Genomic DNA, 14,523 nt, shown 5'->3' with positions numbered 1-14,523 from the left:
TCACACACACACACACACACACACACACACACACACACACACACACACACACACACACACACACACACACACACACACACACCCCTCCTAATGAGAGATGTAAATGTAGCCTTTGCTGACCTTAGTTTCTTACAATTCCATACAGATCTTTGGGACTTCTAATTTTAAAAAGCCAAACAAAGGAACTGCACCAAATAGGAATTTCCCAGTGAAACAAAGGGAAGCAGGGAATGACAAGTATCTAAAGGTGATTTATTTTTAGAATTTTTTCCAGTCTTTCTGTTCCTCTGACAAAATTTCAAATGTAAAACTGTATCAATCTACTTCAGAGACAGTGGAATTAACACATGACTTCCTTCCCCGGTCAGGGTCTATTTTGGATTTATGAGGTATCATTGAAGGTCAAAAGTTTGACAGACTCTTAAGCAATCTAGGTGCATCTATAGGACAGACAAGTAGAGAGCAAGTATTCTTACCCCTGTTTTGAAATTTTAGAAGAGGTAAGAACAATATTGATCTGATTGTGGCAAGTTACATAAACTTCCAGTAGTCAGGGTAGTGAAATGACTCAATGCTAAATTCAATTTTCTGATATTCATATAAAAATAATTAAATCTGCTCTCCCTCAAGTGAACTGGATGTCTTTGGCCCTCCACAGTTGTTAGATTTAGTCCCATTTGCCTAAGTACACAAAGCCACAGGGACGTTTTTCCCACGAAGGAAGTTTCCTCTAATTTTGAAACAATCATTTATTCCAGCCATTTTGCAATGACTGGGAACTTGTCAGAAGACTCTCAGCTTCTTACTGCCAGAGTCACTGGGCAAAAGAGTACCCAAATCACATTCTTTCATAAATCAATATGCTTGCAGTCTAACCTTAACTTTAGTTCCCTCTTCATGCTGAGGTTTCCCACCATAAGATAAACACATTAAAGATTCCATATGCTTGTTACACCGCAAAGACTATACTGCAACTTCTTTCCCCAGAAACTGGCCATTACAGAAATCTTTTGCAGCTATTCTTTTTCTAGATTTTCCTATCTCCTGTTTGGGTTTTAGCCACTAATAACACAGTTCCAGGTATCTGTGTCCAGGATATCATTATTACACTTGATCAAATGTAAACATTTGATTACGGCTCTAGTTTTATCATGTACGCTCGTATTTTCTACAAAAGAAAAAAAAATAAGCTAAATAGAAATACTTAGTATTCTCAAGAAATACTGTCATTAGTTTCTCCAAAACTATGTATGACCAGTATATAAAGTTACTCCTAGCAACTGCGTTCTAAAAACAAAAGTTGAGGATAAGAAGCAGTCTTTCAAGCTGACCTTTAATCGGGGTAGGGGATGGGGGAGGAAAGAAAGTTTAAGAGTATTTTCAAGCAACCAGAACCACCATTTAGCAAAAGCTTTTCATGGAATGAGTCACGGGGTATAATGAAGCGCAAATCACAAGGTTACACGTCGTCTCCTAGAAACGCCGCACCTGGCTCCGAATTCTTTGCTAGAGCAAATGCTAAGTTCTCATTCAGGCCCCTGGAAAACCTCAAGCACAGGCAGATTTCACCTCCTTCTCCATGACACACACCTCCCCCTAGTAAAACTGAAAACAACGTTTGACTGAAACTGAAGATTACAATTATCCGGGGACTCCAGGCCACGGAAAAATAAGAGTTTGCAAAGCAATCACTTGGCCCCCTTCATCCCCTCACCATTCCCGCCCCTTCAGCAGAAGCGAAGCCGAATCGGTACGCAATCTGAAATTCTAAACATGTATAAATTCTAAACTATGAAACAAGTACCTGCCAAACACCTGGAGCGCTCTTTCCCCGGCTGGCTCTCTCCTCCCACACGCTCTGGCAACGGAATGCCCTTCAAAACCATGGCTCAGTGCTTTTGGTAAATGTTTTACGAGACACTAAACAGCCTTGAGTCCCACCCTCAGAGCAAACACCATTGAGAGAACACAATATAATGGTCGCAGAGATATCGTGTGATGTGCAATGATGCAAATGAACAGGCGGGCTCTATTTCCACACTTCCCCTTAAGGGGAAAAAAATCCCAGACTTGCAAGGGGTGGGATGGAGGGCGGCTAGAGGAAGGGCTCGCAGAAATAAACCTTAATGCTAGAAGCATTCGAGTTTTGTGTGGTGTTCTGTTTTGGTTAAAGTGGCATTATGATAAGCTCATTGTTCTAATCCCCAAGCAAGTCTTGGCTTTCTAAATGAAAAAGTATTAAAGGCAAGAGTTAACAGAGGGTAGAGTCCCCCAGTGAATCTGTAGACACCGGCGCAACTACACATGTACCGTAGATTTCTATTTTTCAGAGGAAATCCGACTCCAAAAAAGCTTTTCATAAACCATCTTCCACAAAACACAAAATGTACTCCCCATTTTCCATATCCCTCAAGTAATTCACAGTTAAAAACCAACTCTGCTCCAAACCAGAAGTTTTGCATTCCATTCGAGTTAACAATTACAACTGGAGGATAACAGAAACTTGCTGGCACCGAATTATTAGCATACCCAGAATGTCAGGTGCCTCTTGGTACCACCAGGGTTAACAAGATAAAAAGAGAGGGTGTCCAGGGATCATCGGCCTGGCTTTACAGAAACTACATATGGACACGGCTGGAGTCTGGAGCTCAAGTGGGCCGCTTGCACCTACCTGCTCTTGGAACTGAGAAATGAGAAAACAGAATTATCAAGTGACTGTCAAGCCTACTCTATGAAAAGAGACCAAGGCTGTAGAGAGGAGAAGAAAGAAGTGATTTTGGCTTTGGAATCTCACACACAGCCAGGTTAGGCAACTATGAAAACCGTTTCTCTGGGCCCTACCCCCTAACCCAGTCCCCAGGAATACTTAGAATTCTGCATTTCATACCTTTAGTATATCCAGCGGGGAAAAAAGAAAACTGAACACAGAATTGCTGTCATGGCTTTTCTTCACACCAGCTGTGTGATCTTGAGCAAATCACTTAACCTCTCTGAGCCTGTTCCCTCATCTATAAAGTAAAAATGTCTAGAAACAGAAAAGATTTGCCAAAGAACTGACAGCACTCCCAATCTGAGAGCCTAGAAAATGGCATATACACATTTTCAAAGCATTTTAGGGTTGTTGTTCATTTTTTTCTCCCCCCTACCTCCTGTACATAAGTCTTATCTTGTTTTCAATTTCCTTGTATCACAGATGCCTCAGGTTAGGGCTATGACTGATCTGCCTTGGGTGGGTATCCTAAATGCCCAGTTATCTGCCTCTCAGGGGCGTGGTGAGGGGGCCTTCCCGGTCTCCAGCCCAAGCTGTCAGTGCCTGTGCTTTCACAACATTTCTCCTCTTGAATTCATCTTGCCCTCTAACACAGATACCTGCCTGCCTCCCTTTCCTTTTCCTTCTGTCTTCTTTTTTTTCTCATTTTCTCCTTCTTTTTTCCCCTTTCTACCCTCCTTCCTTTTCTGCCCTGCATCCTTGAGAGAGAGATGTGCACAGCAATTATTCCCATCATCCTGTTTCTTCTGTTATTTTACATGATATATCAAACAAGCCGGTGAGGGAGGTGAGATAGATGTGTTATCATCCAGATTCTACTAAAGAGAGATCCAGAAAGATTCAACAGCTGGCCCGAGGTCATGGGGCTGAAGCTTGGCTCTCCTGACAGGCCAGGGCTGCCCTACTGCTGTTCCTGTCCCTGACCACCCGACTCCCCACCCTCAAATGTACCTCTTCTCAGTGCCCCAAAGTCCCCACCTGGTCTAATCGGGTCTCACTGCTAATTGTGGCATATTCCCCTCTCAGAGCATTCTTCTCCTCATCTCCTTTCTTCCCCTCTCTGGACTGTCAAACTCTCACCCTATTTTTAGAGTCTATCTCACTTGACCCCCATAACCCACCTGCTGGCCCTGTGTGCCCTTCTTTAGGCAAACCCAAGAGAAGCAAATCTCCAAAGTGACAAAGCTGCATGACTGGGGAATAATTATTCACTTCATAGGAGTCTTTCCTTATTGGGTGCCCATGCCACGCTGCACCAGCATATTTATGTGTACGTCAAAAGTTTTCTAGACCATAAGAGTGTCCACCTCTGCACCCTTAGCATAGTGTCCAGTGCTTACTGTTAAGGAATATATTTGAATTCTGAAGGAAAAAAATGTGAAGACATAATATCAGAATCCAAAGTAGTGCCTCCATGGAGTAAACTCCAGGAATGACTGGAGGCCCAAGAGTTTAGGGTTTTGATGTAGTAGGTTTGTTTTGGTTTTGTTTTGTATTCAGAGAGAATGAGAAAAGTGGATTATAAAGACAGGGTAGCAAATAAACTAACCATCAAATCACGCCATGAAACAAGAACCAATGATTAAATGCCTACAATTCACCAGGTACTTGATATACAATCTCATTTAATTTAATCAAACAGAGGAGGAGGAGATAGGTTCAAAGAGCCTGCCCGAGGGCACGCACTTTGCCAATAAGGGCAGATCTGAGAATCAAAGCAGATCCAATCCGAGTCCTTGCTCTTCACCTGAGCCACACTCTCCTGACACAAGGACCCTGCAGCCTGCTCAGTCTAGGGACTAAGTGTCTGTTGCCCAAATCCAGAGCCACCTGTGTATGCTTTCTAGACTCTATGAGAACCCGTTCGGCCCTGTTCTTCAACTCCTTTTCCTTGAGTTCCCCAATCCCTTCCTTTCACCTTTTCTTTTTATCCCCAAGACAATCTGTCCTGCTCACTTTGAAATCTACTGACAAACTCTATTATTGGGGCCCTCATGTGACCACAAAAACCATCCAGATAGTATGGATTTCCCTACTTCACGTACGCCTTTATGTTCATTTTTTTCCTATGGTTACAAATTTGATACTTGACTTTAAACACTGTAGGTTGTGTTAAAATTCCCTTGTATAGCCCTTGGTGTGCTACTGTATTCAAATATTCTACCTCTTGCTGCTCAGAGACTAAGTTCTGTGTCCCTGAGGAAGACCCGTGCCTTCTACACCATATCAATGTTTTATAATAGCATTTTCCCACTTCCAGCCAGGCAATTCTAAATCGAGTTTTGTGCTATTGTTTTGGGTATGCCAGCATGCGGGTGAGCCCCTAGTATTTTTAACTGCCAAGTTCTGTTAGGGCAGAAAAATCAACCTCTGGCGTGTGCTGCTCTATCACCGTGGGCCTGCTCCAGAGTGTCTGTGAGTTCCAGGGGCCCACCTCTAGCTTAGGTATATTTGAATCTAGCATATATTTGGCCTGCAAGATGATTCCAGATTCTGAAAGGAGTTTTGTGCTCTCTCGGAGACTAGTGACAGGAGAGGAAGCAGCAGCAGGAGGTGAATATTTTATTTGGAACTAGTAGGTCTCCCAGAATCTTGGAAAGGTCATGAAACTCCCCTGAATCACTCAAGCCACTTCAGTTTTCTGAAGAGGGCTTCAGAGAGCATTGTGAGTGAGGCCTCAGAAACTGCTGGTTTCCTAGTCCAGCCTAAACCAAACCCTAAGGAAGGTCCCAATAGTCCCTGGTGTCTTCCCAAACTGCTTCAGGAAGGAGACGGTGGAACAGATGAAGGGAACACGTGATGAATCTACACTGTCCAGGAATGTCTTTCACTGGGTCATCAGCCACTAGATCAGCAGTTCTCAAAGTGAGGTCCCTGGATCCCCTGGGAGACCCTAGGACTCTTTCAGAGGTCTGCAAAGTCAAAACTATTTTCATAATAATACTAACATTTCTGCCCTTTTTTTCACTGTGTTGACATTTGCACCAATGATGAAAAGGCAGCAGAAGGTAAAACTGCTGGTACCTCAGCACAGAATAAGACAGTGGCACAAATGTGTACTAGTAATCATAGCATTTTTTTATTGCCAGGCACTAGAAGTTGTTTTTATTTTATTTTTTTTAAGAGGCAGTTTTTCTTAAGAACGTACTTGAAGCAGGAAAATATTTTATTATGTTTTGAGCATATACCTTTTTAAATATTCTTTGTGATGAAATGGGAAGCAAGTACAAGCACTTTTGCTGCATAATAAATTATGATCATAGGCTCAAGGAAAGTCATGTGTGTGACTGAGTTACAGACTGAGCTACAGCTGCTTTCATCATGGAAAGCATGGAACACTATTTTTACTTGAAGCAGATAAACTATGGCTATCCAAATGTGGGTTTTTGGTAGACAATTTCTGGAAAAATGAGTGAAGTGTGCCTGTCACTTTAAAGAACACAACTAATAGTATTACTATTTGTTTCCAATGATAAAATTTGAGCTTTCTAGCAAAAGTTAAAATTTTGAAGAACTTGAATTCACCACCATGAGCTTGACAGCTTGCCAATAATTAAGTGCTTTTCTGATGAGATTAGTTGTGACATTATTAAATGTGATTTTTTAAAATATTGTATAATGAAATGTGTCAATATTTGGATCATCTTCACAACTCAGTAAACTGATATTTTCCAAACGACCAATTCACGATGTTATAGAATCATGCATAGTAAAACATCCATTCAAAGTACAAGATAAACCAGTGGATTTTAATATGAGTATGAAAAGTTCATTGATATGGTTTCAGATTCTACACTGCAACTAATCTTTAAGAAACTATCTCTTGTAGAGTTTGGGTTTAATATCAAAGAAGAATGTTCTCAATTATCTGAAACGGCTATTACAATACCCCTCCTTTTCCCAACTACGTATCTTTGTGAAGCTGAGTATTCTTTGTTTACTTTGATTAAAGTAACATATCTCACCAGATTGAAGGCAGAAGCAGATATAAGAATACAGCTGGGGCTTCCCTGGTGGCGCAGTGGTTGAGAGTCCGCCTGCCAATGGAGGGGACGTGGGTTTGTGCCCCGGTCCGGGAAGATCCCACGTGCCGCGGAGCGGCTGGGCCCGTGAGCCATGGCCGCTGAGCCTGCGCGTCTGGAGCTTGTGCTCCTCAAAGGGAGAGGCCACAACAGTGAGAGGCCCGCGTACCGCAAAAAAAAAAAAAAAAAAAAAAAAAAAGAATACAGCTGACTTCTATCAAGCCAGTAATTAAAGAGATTTGCAAAAATATAATGTGGTTTCTACCATCTACTTTTTATATAGTTTTTCATAAAATGTCATTTATGTTAACATAAGAAATTACGATTATTTAAATAATAAATAAATAAATATTTTTAATTTCTTAGTTTGAATTTCCAATGTGGTAAATAGTAACAGATACAACCCACATAAACAAATACACTTCAGGTTCCTCAATAATTCTTAAGAATGTAAAGACAGGGTTGCCAGATTTAGCAAATAAAAATGCGGGATGCCCAGTTAAATTTGAATTTCAGATAAACAACAAATAATATTTTAGCATAAGTATCCATGCAATATTTGGGACATACTTATACCAAAAAATTACTTATTGCTTATCTGAAGTTTACATCTCATTGAGTGTCCTTTATTTTACTTGCCTGTTAAGATGTGCTGAGCCCAAAAAAGTTTCAGAAAAGCTGCAGTAGACCGTGCCCCTCACACATGTACTAACACACTAATACCAACACTTATTAAACACCCACTGTGTACCAGACCCAGCACTAAATTCTTGACAAATATTACCTCTTCAATCATTCCAAAATCCTATGTGGCAAGTATTATTATGATCCCTAGTTAACTAAAGCTAGTTATTGGGGGAAGGCAAGACTGGAACTCAGACACCCAAATCTCAGCTTGTAACTATTAGGCTCACACTGAACTCTGAATAATGGAGAATCCCAAAGATGATGGGGTTTTCTGTGTATTTGCATCTCAAATTTTAGCAAATCGATTTCTGTTGCTTCCCTTCTCTCTGTCTCATAGTTGTGTGTTCTGCCATCAGAACAATGATGAAAACCAAGGCTGTGTGTCAGGGAATTCTATCCAGAACTGGCCATCAGCATTTGACTCGGAGCAGACTTTCCTAATGGATGCTTCCCTGGGCGTGACAACAGCACTGTTCCAGGCTGGGAATTCTAGAATGGAGAAATGGTGCACAGGCACTGCTCGTTACTGTTAATTGGAAGCTGCTGGGAGCTTGGTGCTGGGCTAGGATCATCCTTGAGAATAAATTGGTAAGTTCTCCAAATGAATCTGTACTAGCTGAAACAAATGCAACCATTGTTGTAAGTGAGCCAAGGTCCTATTATTTGTATGACCATGACCCAGGCCACTGGATATATTTAATGAGCTCAGGTTTGACAGTAAACAAACTAGAGAAAGTAAATTTTTTTATGATCCAGGATGGGGGCAAGGGGGTGCCTCATGATCTGCAAATACAAAAATGAATTTGCTTGCAGCCAACTAGGGGCCCACCCTCAATCACCAAGGGCTATAATGAAATGTAGAAAGTGATAAACATATAAGGGAGGGAGGGAGGGAGAAAGAGAGATACTAGTCTTTCATTTGGGAAAATTTCTTTAACAAAGGGAAGATTTACCTTTCAAATCTCTTTTGTTTTGTAAATTTGGATTTTTATTAGATGTGAGGCACACTACATTATACTAAAGGCAGTTGTGTGTAACCAGAAGCCAAGGGTGATAGAACTTTGAAAATTATCCTGGAGGAGAGAATGAGACAAGGGGAGGGGGAAAAAAGGGTAGATCAGAAAAGAAAAGATGCCAGAACTGGGGTGTTGGATAGTGAAGATGTGCATTTTAGAAATCAAGATTTAGTGAGAGCCTAGAGAGCAGGCCGAGGGAGAAAGAGGGTTTGGGGAAACCCAAGGGCCCTTGCTGTGGGGCATCTGAAGGAAAAGTAAAAGAGTCATTTTTTACTTTTAAAACTGTCAACTTTGCCATTTGCCTCAGGCCCACCAGGCAGGGCTGCTGTCTGAGTTCAGATACTGGCCCAGTCCTGCCCTGGTGGCGGGGTCTGCTTTCCAGCAGTCTCTCTATCTGCACACTCAGTCTAGATAACTCAAGCACTGAAAGGAGTGTCTGCAGAGAGAGGAAAAAGAAAAAGAATAACAAGCTGAGATGCAAGCACGGCTCCCTCCTCAGATAAGCTTGGGTGACCAAGGAGTGTCGCCTTCCCCTTCAAGGAACCCTCAGAATTTATTCTTGTGAATGCTGAATGTCAAGGAGGACGCAGCCAGAAACTGTGACTCATCAAATTTCCAACGTCAAGACCAGAATGCACAGTCTGGATCCAAGGACTGGCTTTGCACTCAGAACACTGAGAGTCAAGGCCTCTGCCTGCTTCAGATACAAAGGCGGTGGAGCCATGGGGCCCGGCCTTCGCCCCACCAGCCCATTGCTTTTCCCTGTCTTCAGAGCCTGGAGAACAAGGAGTTTTATCCCAGTGTGTTTGAGCTACAGGCCCTTATGACATCTCAGAAAGCGATCTGCCTTGAAAAGTGGTTGGATCTGTACATGACGGTCACTGGCCATTGGTATAGAGCCAGATAGTAAATATTTTCGGCTCTGCAGGCCATATGGTTACATATTTTTCTTTCTCTTTCTTTTTTGGGGGAAACGCTTAAAAATGTAAAAACCATTCTTAGCTACATACAAAAACTGGCAGCAGAGCAGGCCATAGTTTGCTGATCTCTTACTTAGAGCAAGGGCAAAGGGTGGGCGGCATAAACTGGAGGTTTCTGCACGCAGTCTGGTTGTCATAACATGAGACAGCTGTTCCATTGCCTTCTTACTGACAAAGGCTACCTAATTCTCCATCGCACTTGCCGAGTCTGACATTCTCCACTTGTGGAGGCATCTTCCCTTTGTATGATCCTCTTCAAAGAAGAATTTAGCTGTAGATCTGGCAGGAAATTAAACCTTCAAATGATAGTGTTATATAGTCAGGAAATTAGATAAAAGGCACTTAAAATAAGCTAGAATATTTTTTAACAGGCTAGTTTTCCATTCTGAGTGTGTGTGTGTGTGTGTGTGTGTGCATGAGTGCATTTCTGTTTAAAATGAACACTCCATATGTATCACAAAATTCCAAACCTGGAAAAATCTTCCGATGTAGCCTAGTCCATAACTGTTTACATTTGAGGAAACTATGACCTACTTTGGTTAAATGAAATATTTCAAGTTACACACTAGCTGGCAGAAGAGCTTGAGCCAGAAACTTGGTTTTCCGATTTCCAAATTAGTTCTCATTCTACTACTCTACTTTATAGCACATTGCCAAGTTAGTACTAAAAACTCAATTCAACAAATACTTATAAAGTATTTCCATACATGCCCAGCACTGGCTCAGTGCTCTGGGATACAAAACAAGTGTAAGAGAAGAGTCCTGCCCATGAAAAGCTTTTGAGCTCACTGAGAAAACAAGGCACACACACATGAAACAAATATATTCTGTCTTACATTGTTATGTAATTATACAGCTAAAACAGAGCTGATGGTTCTTCCTGTAATGACAGAATGGTTCTTTATCTTTGCTGTTCAATATGGTGGCCAGTACAGCCACGTGTAGCTGCTGAGCACTTAAAATGTGGGTAGTGCTACTGTTACCAACCTGGGTTCTTGGACCCGTTAATCAATAAAAATTGATAAGAGGCCAGAAGAGGAAGTTAGGCAAGGCTTTATTGGGACTCCTGCTATAGCCTAAGGGAGCAAAAACAGGTAATAGGTTCCCTTGCTCACCCCCCCCCGAGGCGGGGTGAGCTGGTCCCCTAAATGGGGTGAGGATGGGGTGGATCCGTGGGGGGAGGCGTGGCTTGGTGGTCTGCCCACCCCCTTGGTGGTGCTATGTGCAGGGGTCATGCTCAGGACCCTGCTTTTGCTCCCTGCACCTCAGAAATGGCAGCTGGGTTTTGGTCTTTTTGTGACATGCTCATAATTTGCCCCAACTGCACATGCTTGCAGTTATTTTTAGTCCCTCATAGTTTCTTTGTATTTTGTTGCTCTTGAGGAGACGTTTGTCCAGGTGCAAGCGCTGCAGTAAAGGGTCCCAGGTCCCAGCCTGTCTCATGACTAAGGAAGTAAACTTTTAATGGTATTTAATTTTAATTAGTTTAGATAGCCACATGTGGCTAGTGGCTACTGTACTGGACATCACAGGTCTAAAAAAATGGTTATACATCTGGATGGAAGATAGGTAACAAATATTCTGTCACTTCTCCCTATTGTGCCTTTGGCAGAAACCACTGCTGATCACAGAACCCTTCCCCTCTGAGCAGGGATGAGCTCTCAGGATTCCCCATGCAACGTTATTCTCAATTGTCTGGACCTGGTATATATAATGAAACCTATTTGCCATCCTTGATACAGATAAAAAGTGACAAATGTGAACAGGAGAAGGAAGTACTTGAGCTGAGCTTAGAACGGCAACGTTTGGACACATAAAGAGAAAGGGACAAAGAGTGTGGGGCTCTCCAAGTGGAGAACAGCATGATCCGAGGAACTGGACAGAGTTCTCCTGGTTCTAGGACAAGGGGGATGCTGGCCCTGCCAGAAGGGAAGATTGCACTGGGTGAGGTGGAGATACGGGGACAGACAGAAGTGGGACCTAGATTAAGGAGACCTTTGCATTCCAGGAGTTTAGACTTTTTCTCAAGAGCAACAGAAGCCCCTGAAGGTTTAAGCAGGATAATGACAGGAGAAAAACATATTTTAGGAATCTGATCTGATAGCGAGCCACAAACAGGATTGCGTAATAGACACATACATTCAGAAACCGGTAAGAAGGCTATTCCACTAATGGTTTATGGTTTTCCTTTAGGAAACTAATACTTGTTTATTAAAGAAAATGTATAAATCACAGAAAAGCAGATATAAAAATTAAATCTAGATCTCTACCTTTCACTCTCAACCGTAGCTGGCATTTTGATGCAGTTTCTTCTGGGTTTTGTTGGGTTTTTTTCCCCCTTCCGTGGCTAAAATGGAACTGAAATGTGTCTGTGTTATGTCTCTGTTCATTTTAAGTGAACATCACAACAGATAGATAGCTGGGGTTGTCATAAGACAAAAATGTTCCCATGATCTTTAAGCTGTACCAGTAACACAGAACGGGAGTTCTATTACAGGTGTATCTATTTTACAGATACACCTGTATCTATAGATACACCTGTAATCTATAAAATTTTAGGTGTTAAGTAATTAAACTGTATATTCTGAACAGTGTCATAGGGAGGACGTGTAGGTGTGGTTCCCAGGACATGTAATGGGGTGGTGTAAACAGGGGATCCATTCTCAGACAGGACTCCACCGAGCAGTGGCAAAGTCTTCCTAAGACCCAAAGGTTTTTAAGGCCCAAACCATCTTCGCAGACCACAGGAAAAACAAACCCAAAAACAGCTACTACAGAACGCAAATTATGCTCTCCGGAAAAAGCAATACACAGCCATTCACCAGGTTAATAAGCAAAAGTGTAAAACAGTGGTTGTCCACACGGGACATAGATGAGACTCAATCGTGGAGTTTTCAAAAAATACTGATAGTTGGGTCCCTCCTCAGACCAGTTAAATCAGTGTCTCAGCGAGCAGGGCCTGTGCACTGACATTTTTTTTTAAAGTTCTCAAGACAACTGAAGCATCAGCGGATATCCCAGAACAAGAACAGTTCAAGGGGCCCGGGAGCAGCGTGGGCCTACACTCAACAGACCTCTCGAAAATGACGACATCAAATTCACTCATGACTAAGAAACCAGCAAGCTTGAGAAGGCCAATTCAGTGGAACTTGGGTTCCATGTTGTACATGGTATGTGTATGTGTGTACATGCATGTGTGTGAATTTCCGAATCTGTCAATTAAGTTACTCAATTGCTTAGCAGTACTCTGGATAGAAAATGTGAACACAGAGCATGAAGTTTCAAAACCTGAGAATCTCATAATGGTCCAAAATGGAAGCAGGGTCAAGTAGCTGGCCTCTGTCTGTTCTATTTAAACCATCTTATTTTTTTTTTTTAAATCTGGCTTTTGGATGGAGGAATTATATATTATACTATGCCAGTGATCACCCTTCCCTGATGCCGTCAAGTAAGTAGAGAAAAAGAAAAGTGGACACATTTATTAATGAAAACAATCTCTCACTAGAAGCTGATCACCTTCCTGTAAGGGGTAGATGAAGGAAATTAAGAACATAGATTTGGGGAGAATTCAAAGGATTGGCAGGAAAACAGGACTTGCAATCCAGCTCTAGGAAATGATGCTAATAGAGAAGGAAGAATATATGTCTGAACCACAAAAACAAAAAATCTCTTAAGGGCTTTTAAAGATTCTTCAAGAAATGTGACTGTATCCTTATTTTAGGACAGACGTCTGTTCATCTGAAGCCACTTTCCCTCTACCTCTTTCCCCGTTGGGTTCACGCTTATTCCTTGAACCTGACACTTGCTGGCCCATGTTGAAACCCTCCAGCTGTTCCTCATTTGATGTCACTACCACCTGCCCCCAGATGCCCTCTGCCTAGTAAACCACTCCTTCCTTCTCCTTCAGGTCTCAGTTAAAAGAGCACTTAAATTCCAAGAAACCTTCACCAGTGGTCACTCCTCCCACTGACATTCAGAGTAGGTCCTCTGGTTTTAAACTCCCTTAACTCCTTGCAATTCTTCTTCAGCCCACTCACAACTCAATTATTTAATGTCTGCCTTCACTACTAGACCAGGTTCTTGGAGGCAGAAAACCAATCCTTTCTGTCTTAATCTCTTAATTACCCAGTACCTGGCACAGAGCCTGGCACGTAGTAGGTGCAGGGAAAAACCTTAGTTAACCAATTTACCTGTACCCTTACTGATTTAAGGATTAATGTACTATCACCCATGGGGCCCTATAATACAGAGGTTCTGCAAATCTTAAAGCCTGTATAAATCAGACCCATGTGACTTGGAGAATCCTGTCCATTCTGTGGCATTACCTCTACAAAGATGCTACTTACCCATGCATTTAACATGAATGTGAATTTGGACTCATTCACACATAAATGGTTGCTAACAAATCACTCTGGGGACATAGTAGTGAAATATTCTAAAACAGAGTATTTCACTTGTAAATCCCATGATGCAGAGCACTGGAAGGGAGCCAGGCTTTGGATAAGAGTATCTGTTCTAGGACCTGCTGCCCAAGAGGCTGCTCCGTGATGTCACATGGGCTGTTCTGAATGCCAGGACCGCTGCTTAGGAGGTCCACAGGCTACTCGTCTCAAAACCATCATATGGAGTCACCCAAAATTTTAGTTTTTAAAGGCACTTGCACTTTGTGAAAAATAGGAGGCAGAGAATACTTAATGCTGCTCATTTGTGGGTCATTAGAGGAATGCTGTGTTTCACCGAATCGAAATCTCCACAAGATGTATCCCAACTTCAGACATGTTAAAGTGTGGGGGGGAGTGTATTCTACAGTGGATGAAATGCAGTGTACACTACAGGAAAAACTCAGTATTAAAAGACTTTAAGTGAAGTCACTCAAATATAGCTTCTGTCATTCTTTTTGACTGTGGGAGTCTTCTGGGGACAATGGTACTTACAAAACATACAGGGTGGGCTTCCCTGGTGGCGCAGTGGTTGAGAATCTGCCTGCCAATACAGGGGACATGGGTTCCAGCCCTGGTCTGGGAAGATCCCACATGCCGCGGAGCAAC

The 14,523-nt window shown here is 42.2% G+C and overlaps 1 protein-coding gene across 3 annotated transcripts in view; it reads right to left on the bottom strand.

Annotated features, from left to right (window-relative positions):
- Positions 1-14,523, bottom strand: part of RBM47 (RNA binding motif protein 47) — a 164,935-nt gene that overhangs the window by 80,393 nt on the left and 70,019 nt on the right. The gene's annotated exons all lie outside the window — the stretch shown is intronic.

Source organism: Monodon monoceros, unplaced genomic scaffold (assembly GCF_005190385.1).
Source record: "Monodon monoceros isolate NGI ecotype Baffin Bay Population unplaced genomic scaffold, NGI_Narwhal_1 Super_Scaffold_20, whole genome shotgun sequence".
Taxonomy (NCBI): domain Eukaryota; kingdom Metazoa; phylum Chordata; class Mammalia; order Artiodactyla; family Monodontidae; genus Monodon; species Monodon monoceros.
The sequence above is the reverse complement of the archived record's forward strand: the minus strand, read 5'-3'. Positions and strand labels throughout refer to the sequence as shown.